Raw genomic sequence first — 9,502 nt, 5'->3', positions numbered from 1 at the left:
CACAGCAAAGGATTATTTTCTTAAACTTTATTTGATTGGGAGACACAATGACATCCTCAATTTAAAAAGAAAATAAAATATTTTTGTGCGTGTGTGTATGTGTGTATGTATACATATACTATATATATATATATACATACATATATATATATATATATATATATATAGATAGATAGATAGATAGAGAGAGAGAGTATATGTGTGTGTGTGTGTGTGTATATATATATATGGTATATAGTATATATTCTGCCAATTGGTCAGTAAGAGTTTCACAAGGCTGTTAGCTATGGGAATCCAGATCAAAGAAATGACCTCTTACAGCAACGCTGCCGAGTATGGGGAGGATATGCCCCACTAGTTGCTATGGCAACCAGCTCAGTTACGGTATTTGTCTCAAAGGCCTGTAGGAAAAAGCAGTGGATAAAAATGACAACCTTTACAAAATCCCATGCAGCAAAACATTTAAAACACAAATGCTCCCCCAAATAGCTTTTCAAACACTGATCTTTCCTAGAGAGTAAAATCCGATACATATTTCACTCTTCACAATGTAATTCCTCATTTAATTATCTTTCCTGTTCTTATGAAAACAAATGTATAATATAAATAATTAATGCCATTAATAATACCAAATAATACCAAATGGTGTATGTATGTTACATTAACTGATTACAATACCAATATCAAATGAGAGGTAGAGAAGTGCATGAAAGCCTTCCTTGTTTTTTATTGGCAAAAAGTATATTATATTTATAGATTATATTTTTTTCAGAAATATCAGAACTTATGTAACGGCGCTTAAACAATATCATCATAAACAGGAAGACACTGGACAGTGATGCTGTCCACATGAATTAGATGAGGACTGCACAGGGTGATGTCATGTGACTGGGTTTTTTTATTTTAAATATATATATATTTCTTTAGTTCTCTTCGGTGACTGTTTGCATGTAGGCACGAATCACAAGTAAATGTTCCCATAGAGGGAATCCAGCATGAAAAATTCACTACTGCGCGTGGAATGGGATCAGGCATGGCCGTATGTAAAAATTTATAATTAAGCAGTCAGGATTAAGTAGGCAATGGTGATTAATGAAGTGTTTGAGTGAGTTCATAAACCGAGTCAAGGTGACTGGAGTTAACCCCATTATGATCTGAGGATACCAAAATGGCACAAACATGTCCTACCCTGCTCATCTGATTTCTCCATGTACATCTGAGAAGTTATCAATTATTTATCAGGCCCAAAATGTATAAAAATGGCTCATTAACATTTTGTAATGAGCTGACTGTCCATTGAATTGAAAGTAGAATTGTTACAGCCAGAGAACTGCATGTTCAACAGTGCAGTGTCCTCCTTTAAAATGCCGTAAAAAAGGCTTTCAGCTGCCATGTCTTGCCATACTGCTGAATTTACACATGCTGAAGGAATATGTTATTTATGATCTGAAAGGGGAACACTGGAATGGTTTTATCTTCTCAAGGCTCCACCACTTTCTGTCATCTCGCCCTGCAGCTACACACGTTTAGGGAAGACAACGTCGTGCAATGTTTGCATCTGAGCTGACTTTGGCAGAACCATACATTTCATATTTATGGCTTTTTACGTTTGGAGGTGCGCGTCTCAGAGCAATACAGCGCAGTTAAAGGCGTTGTCTTTAGTGCAGTTACTCATAAATAAGCTTAAAGTTAACCACAGGTTACACACGATTCTTGTCCTTTCTGCAAAATGATATGCTTTGTGGCACTGCAATGCAATCTTACTGATGAATAAATCAGTAGAAACTACGAAATATTACTTGTAAATTTAGGATTTCAGCAATCAGGAACTGGAATATAGTCTGCAATTCATTTACATTTTCATGTTACAGTAATGGTATTTTGAAAGTAAAAGTGAAGTGATTGTCATTAGGAAACACTGCAGCACAGCACATGGTGACACAACGAAATGTGTCCTCTGCTTTTAACCATCACCCTTGGTGAGCAGTGGGCAGCCATGCCAAGCGCCCGGGGAGTAGTGTGTGGTAACGGTGCTTTGTTCAGCGACACCTCTGTGGCACCTTACCGGGTCGGGATTCAAACCGGCAACCTTGTAATTATAAGGCTGTTTCCATTCTTTACCTTACTAGACCAAGCACTGCAGACAACCTGGACTTTCAGTGAATACTTTCAGATACTGATTCACTAGGGCCCGGGGTAATAACACCGTTAGTATTGTAGTAAACAGGCTCCGTGATGGGGAGAGAAGAGACTCTTGATACAGTGGAGTGGCTCAGAGAAGCCTATTATTAGCTAACACCTATTGACTCAGGTACCAGCACAAGAGCTTAACAGCAGGGCAACAGGGGAGGCATTCACCCAAGATAACTATACACCCTCTACCTGCTCCAGTTACCCCTGATTCCCAGGCAACAGCCCACTACATCCCTCAACACTCACCCTAACGGTGGGTCACCCTTGCCTTACTAACCCCAGAGGTGGCCCTTATGTAAATTAGGCCAGCCCTATTGGCTGCCAACGCTACAGTATTAATATAAAAGAAAAAAAATCAAAACTCTGTTGACGTGTAATAGAGTAAGAGTGCTTGCAGAATGAAGTTCATTGGACCACATAAGAGCCAAGTTTCAGTATTTTGCATTTGATGTTAGCTACAGGGAGTCAGTGCAGGGAGAGTAGCAATGGGATGGTGTAAGAGAACGTCCGAAGGTGGAGGACGATTCATGCAGCTGCTTTTAGGATCATTTGGGATAATGCAGCTCGGATGCAGACCTGGCAGGTGTGAACTTCAGTGGTCAGGTAGAGGACCAGTGACAGGACAAGTACCCGAGTGGCCAGTGTGGTAAGAAATGGACAGTTCCTGTAGATGCTGAAGAGTTTGTATCGACAGGAACAGGATTAGCAGAAGGAGGAATGTTTGTCCACGGTTGGAGTGATTGGGAGAGACACTGAAGAGTTGTCCAGGGAGGTGAATCCGCCAGGATGGACAGCAGTTCAGTTTCTGCTGATGAGCTGCCATCCAGGATGAGATGTCTGCCAGACAACCAGAAATATGGGACAGGAGAGGGAGGAGAGGAAGTGTCCTCTGCACACCTTTTTGAAGACACCTGTGATTAAACATCCATTTATACAACCGTAGGTCTTTCCTTATTTAATCAGCGATATCGAAAGAAGGTGTGGTTACACTTGAGAATGAAGTCATGGTCAGCCATGGCTGCTTGAGTCCAGCTGCAGGACCCTAAATAATAAATGTTTTTTTTTATTATGTTTTTTTTTTACCTAAACTTTGGCATGCAGGGTCCATCTAGTGTTCTAGTGGTGTGCCAGGTGTCACCAAGGTGAAATAGGATTAAGACATATTGGGGTGGTCAAACTGAATGTGTTGCATGATTGTGATTCAATTTTAATATCTGAAGCGGTAAAATAAATCAACACAGCGACATTTTTATTTACTGTATGACAGCATTGCCGTTTTACACCTTTACACTGTGAAAAGTGTGGTGGGGTGAGAGAACAGAGTGTAAAAAACTCTTTCTCCCTCCACACAAAAGCACTGTATTCAACCACTCCAACTTGATGTTACCTGGCAGAAAGAGGCATGGCACAATAGAGATAAAAAAATGAACAGTTTCTAATTTATTAACACCGGTAAATTATTATTGCAATTTGTCATGGCCAACGCGCCTCCAGCCCGCTAGAGGGCACCTCACCAGCCTGGGAGACGACGACCCGGAAGAGGAAATGGAAGCGGGCGGTGGCAAGTATAAAAGGGAGGTAACACCAAGGAGACACGCCCGCTCTTTGTAGCTCTCTCACCCACGACCTACGATAATTGAGATTCCCGTAATACGACCTTCGCCTGCCCACGACTTCGAGAATTGCCTGATCCCCTGGAAACCACGAAAGGAACCCCGACCGGAACTTCCTGACTACAACCTCTTCCTGCCCCTGACCTTGAACCTACCTGACCCATCGGTTAAGACGGGATTCCATGCTCCCCTACCTTCCTGCCGCCCAAGACCTACTCCCGTCCTGTCCAAGATCCCGAACCATCCTGAAACCCGCCGTCTTCCGGTTCTCCTCTGCCCCGGTCCTTCCCAAAGATCCGGAACTGACTCCCCGCTGCGTTGCAGCGCGTCCATTACTTCCTCATTCCTCGCCGGCCAGGCGCCCCCGGTCCTCCTGCCCCGCTCGCCCAGCGTCCTCTACCGCTACGACGGCTTATCCCTACGCCGAAAGTATGTCTGCAAGTACGTCATCGAATTCCCCCTGTGACACAATTACATGTGAATTTTGTATGTAAAAAGGTACCAAGGTTACAGAGAAAACAAAAATGAGAAGAAAGAGTAAAGGGGGAGAGAAAGAGAGAGAAAGAGGCAGAGCCATGAGAAAAAATGAGATGATAGAGCTGACTCGAAAACCGGAAAATCCAGTTTCGATGGAAAGACAGCTGGAAAAGAAAAGTCCCTTCCCCACATGTGAACAGACCTTTATACCCCTGGCCTACAGGAAGTTGTCACAGACCAATCAGAACCTGTTGTTTCTGATGTCACGCCCACGGTGCCTCCCATCTGGGGAAGACAAAGAGAGTGGGCGGTCCTGACGGCCGACACTTCACACGTTTGGCTTTTTTCACAATCACAGCCCGATTTATTGTGTCAGCCAATCAGTATGGTTTGCAAGCGCTAGACTAGACTAAGAGGGAAAAGAAAATGATGTGGTTGGATGTAAATATTTGAATGTTGCATGTTGAGATGTGTGTTACATGTGGGTTGAACACAGTTTAGTTTAGGTGGGCGGTGCCGCCCTCTCAGCATTCAAAATAGGGAAGTGCGATACCACAGATTTCCATTCCGATCAGTATTGACAATACTGAGCCGATTCTGATACTTTATACAAACATTGAATAGACTGAATAGGATGCTTTTACTTTAAATGAACTCTGTAATGAATAAAGGTGAACACAGGAAGTGATTTATTAAGTAAAAGGTCGATGTCTGTGCTGTGATTTGATTCAGCGGCCTAATTAAAGCTCCACACTTGAATCCGCTTCCGCTCCGCATTAAGCCACTGTTGTGAACCGAGTCATTGAGCAGAACAGCGCGCTGCGGCACCTACAAATTTCTACAGCCGCATTTCACACACTGTACGAAGACGGAAGAAGAAGTAGTTCCTAGGTATTGTTTTATACAATCCTGATAGTATCTTCACTTTTCCACATTTACTTTCTGTTGGAACGTGGGACTGATAGTAGAAGAGCAAAAATATTGATCCCATTGTATCAATCTGATACTAATACCAACTTAGATTGATCTGCCAATCCCTAATTCAGAAAACTGGGAATGTTGTAATGTCAGCTCCACCTAGCCTGTTACAAAAATGGACATTTTCATGAAAGGAGACACATGGCTGAGAAAGTTCTGGAATATGGAAACAATGCATGTAGTAGCACATGACGTGGCTCGGCGGGCTGACGGGGGGAGGAAGCGCAGAGGCGGGATATGCTGGGAAGGGGGTTTTATTACAAATAAACAATAAACACAAATAAATAATGGCAGGGTGGCCAATAAACGGGGAATAAAGGGGAGAACGACCTTCTCGTCGCCCTCCAGTGCTGAGTCTTCTTGCCCCGGATCCTGACTGGAGGGGCAGAGTTGGGTCAGGGTCTGGCTGATCAAACGCCTTCAATCTCTCCAGGAAGTCCCGACAACTCATTCTATCTGTGTCTCCCCGCTGCCAGAGGGCTGCGCCCCAGCCCAATGCTGACCCAGTCAGACACGCGAGTATGGTGGTGATTTTATCCGCGTCTGAAAGGGAGGGATAAGCAGCAAAGTACATGCCCCAGGATGTTATAAAAGACTGGCACGTACTTGCTGCTCCATTGTAGGTTCCCGGGACCATTGGGAAGTCCTATACAGGGCTGGGCGCGTAAGTGGAGATGGTGGTGGGCATGTGGCGTGGAGGGTGGTGGACGTCTTCTCTGGCAGGTGGTGATGCACTGCCGTTCAGCTGGGGAACATCCGGGCAGAGGTAAGGCGGGTCGGCGACTGGAGCTGGAAAGGCGTCTTTCCCGTGATGCAGTTCCGGCAGTGCAGTTGCTGGCTGGCGACCTCCCATCGCCCTCTTCCACCAGCTTACCCCGGCATCACCGTCTTTCTCCTCGCTGTTGTCACACCTCTGGGAGTGACGTGGGTCTCCACAGACCTTGTGACGATCCTGGACGGGCACGATGGGTGGAGCCTTCCCGGCACCGACCGCCCAACCGCTGTCATCCTCGTCATAGTCCGTGTCAACCTCGAACCCTCGGATGTCACGCAGGTCATCACGGACGCCTCGATGATCTCGGACGCGCGGGTTGGGCGAAGCCATCCCAGCACGGACCGCCAAAGAAAATCCACGTCATCGTTGCTTTTGTCCTCCGTGTTCTCCCACCGGTGACTCCGAGGGTCGTCCACCCTGCGGACATCCTGGACCCATGGCGCGATCACTTCCCATGGGCAGTACTCTGTCCATTCGGGCTGGAGCCTGCCCACCTCCTTGCTGGAGGAACGCCGGCGTTGTCGCTTCTCACACCCCTGGAAATGACGTGGATCCCCACGGACCTCGCGACGATCGTGGACAGGCACAATGGGCGGAGCCCAACTCGCGTCTCCAGTGCTCTCGTCGTCATCGTCCGTGTCGTCCCAGTCCACGGGGAGCCTGGCCAGCAGAGCGCAGAGTTCCTGGCTCGACATGGCGAAGATCGTGGGGGTCGCATCCTCTGCGCTCGCTGCTCACGTCACTTCCTCGCTGCTGCCGACACCATCTTCTTTGGTCCGCCCACTCCCCCGTTGACGTTGCCGCTTCCGTTTTTTGTGGAGTCTCCCGGGGGTGACGTCATCACACGGCGCCGCGCGCCATGGCTCATCGGGGAGAAAGCGCTCCACCAGAACCGTCGCACCAGGCTGCGTCCTTCGCGGTGCTTCTTTTCCTCTGCCTTTTACCTCTGCGCTTTTGTGGGGAGAGACAGCATTCTGTCAGGATGGCAGGCTGACGGGGGAAGGAAGCGCAGAGACGGGACATGCTGGGAAGGGGGTTTTATTATAAATAAACAATAAACACAAATAAACAACGGCACGGTGGTCAATAAACGGGGAATAAAGGGGAGAACACAAACAAACCTGCAGGCGTGTGGCGATTGCCAGAACTCAGAAATACACACATGCACAAACGTGCACTAAAGTCCACTAAAATGCCGTCGCTCCCGAAGGGGCGGAAATCTCCGGTTTTTATGCGCTGCCCGGATTGGGCACAGGTGATGAGTCCAGCTGCAGTCAATCCTGACACTCACTACGTAAAGCCAGCAAAGATACCTGCACTAGTTATGAATGTTATAGTTGTAAATGTAGATTTTATATGACTTTATATGTTTATTTTGTGTTCCATGACTTTTCAAGACCTGGAGAGTTCTATTTTCAAATTCCATGACTTTTCCAGGTTTTTTCCAGGGCCTACAATCCAGTTCAAACTGAACAAGAAGCACCCCCATTGAGTTTTAAATATTATAGCTAGCTATAATATTTAAGCTTTAGTCATACACTTTAGGATTCATCACGATTGATGTTAACAAATTCATTGCAAATGTAGCTTTTTAAATGATTGACAGCTCAAAAAGATTTAGTTAAAATTGATAACCATGAGATCAGAAACATCGAATTTAAGCTTGGTTTCGTCTTCTTCAGAAGAAAACTTTTACATCAGGCAATATGTCGTATGGGCTCTCATTGTCATCGTTTGATGAGTGCAAGAAGCTGCTTTATTTCAGGTACTAATGCTCAGGTTTATTTGCAAACTTAGTTTTATTGCCTTTGTCCATGTATAGTTAAGCAACGACTCATTTATTTGATATATTGTGTAGCCTGCTGTACATGAATAAAACATAGATTTTGCAATGGCAATAGACTGGCACAAACACTATACAGATACCATTGCACACCGCTGTTATAACATGTTTACAACCCAACCTTATTGTAAAAGCCACACATTGGATAACCTTCTTTGTATTCTGTAGTATGTATGTGTATGAATGACGTGTTAAAATTAGCTACTCGACACCTAAATTTCCTTTGGGATAAATAAAGTTGGAGAATGTTCACTAACATGGGCGTCTCTGCCAAGTCTACTGAACTTATAAATGTATAGGCTCAGTAGTGTGCATGCAAATAATCCTGCAAAATAAAAACAACAACAATCAATTTTGTAACAGCAGGTCCATAAAGTTTCTGCATCTGGATTAATGGAGGTACAAATAGTGCTCCCGTGGGTCACTGAGCCTCGCCGAGCTCTCCATAATTCACGCTGATGCCATATTTATGGCGAAGGACAGGTAGAAGGGCCATAAAAATGCATTTGTTTAGCCCTCCTTTCATGATAGTAACGGATGTAACGTCAGCGCTTTGTGATCATTGTGGCGAGGGGAGTGGGGTCTGATGGTGCCCACGATGTGGTGCCTGTTGTGATGGGGCCCTGGCACCACGCTGACGTGTCTGAAGAGCTGACGCTAATCCTGTTAGTGCTCCGAGTGATCGGCGTGACTGAGGGTCTGAACAAAACAGGGGGAGGCAGGGCAGGGGACAGTGCTGTGTGCATGACTTCTGGACCGAAATAAAAAGAGCCTCATGAACATTTGAGCATCGCGGTTTAAAGCTCTCCATTCACTCAACTCCGAGACGTGAGCGGGGACCATGTTGTCAATGAACCGCCAACAAACCATTCCGTGGTTATTATTTCTTTATGTGCAATTTTTATGACAGGGTGTAAATAAGGGCAGACAGCGGTCTTTTCATGCCTCTGTGTCCCATGAAAAATTGCTGCAGTCATCACTGCCGTAGGCAGCATCCCTCCTACCCTATAGAGGGAGTTATGTAAAGGGTTGCCATGGCCATTATGACAGGACTTACTCATCCACTGAGCTGATTTCTTGAGATTCAGGAAAGGAAACGAAAAGCTTTCGCAAACACCAAAATGCCTTCATCCCAAAGAGACGTGCGTAACCTTTCTAAACCTTCACTGATTTCGTTTTTGTCAATCTGTTTATGTCAGTTTGAGTAAAGGATGGCCAATCTGCTCTGCCCTACCAGCGGGGAATGCTAACACACACGCACATTGTAATGTCCCTGGAGCGTTCGGTTGAGCGGAGTGAGTGAGCGGAATGTTAAAGGTGCTGGGCTCGACGGGCGGGTGCAGAATGCCACCTAAAGGGAGCTGAGAAGCATTGGGGTGACAGCAGATGAAGGCGGAGAACTCGCAGTCCCGGATGTTGCCTCCGCAGCCTCGTCCCAGAGCTGCCGAGCTGCCTTTGTTAGTCGGCATGACACAGGCGGCCCGGGTCAGGCTGGGGACTACGTCAGCACCAGCGATGGGAGGCAACATACTTGAGTTGAGTTTTCGGGTGTCTTTACCTTATTTATTTTCCTACCAACAGAAACGAATCTGTCTCTTCTACTCTTGTTACTCTAGTTACAAT

This window comes from Denticeps clupeoides, chromosome 9 (assembly GCF_900700375.1).
Source record: "Denticeps clupeoides chromosome 9, fDenClu1.1, whole genome shotgun sequence".
In the NCBI taxonomy this organism is placed as follows: Eukaryota; Metazoa; Chordata; class Actinopteri; order Clupeiformes; family Denticipitidae; genus Denticeps; species Denticeps clupeoides.
The sequence above is the reverse complement of the archived record's forward strand: the minus strand, read 5'-3'. Positions refer to the sequence as shown.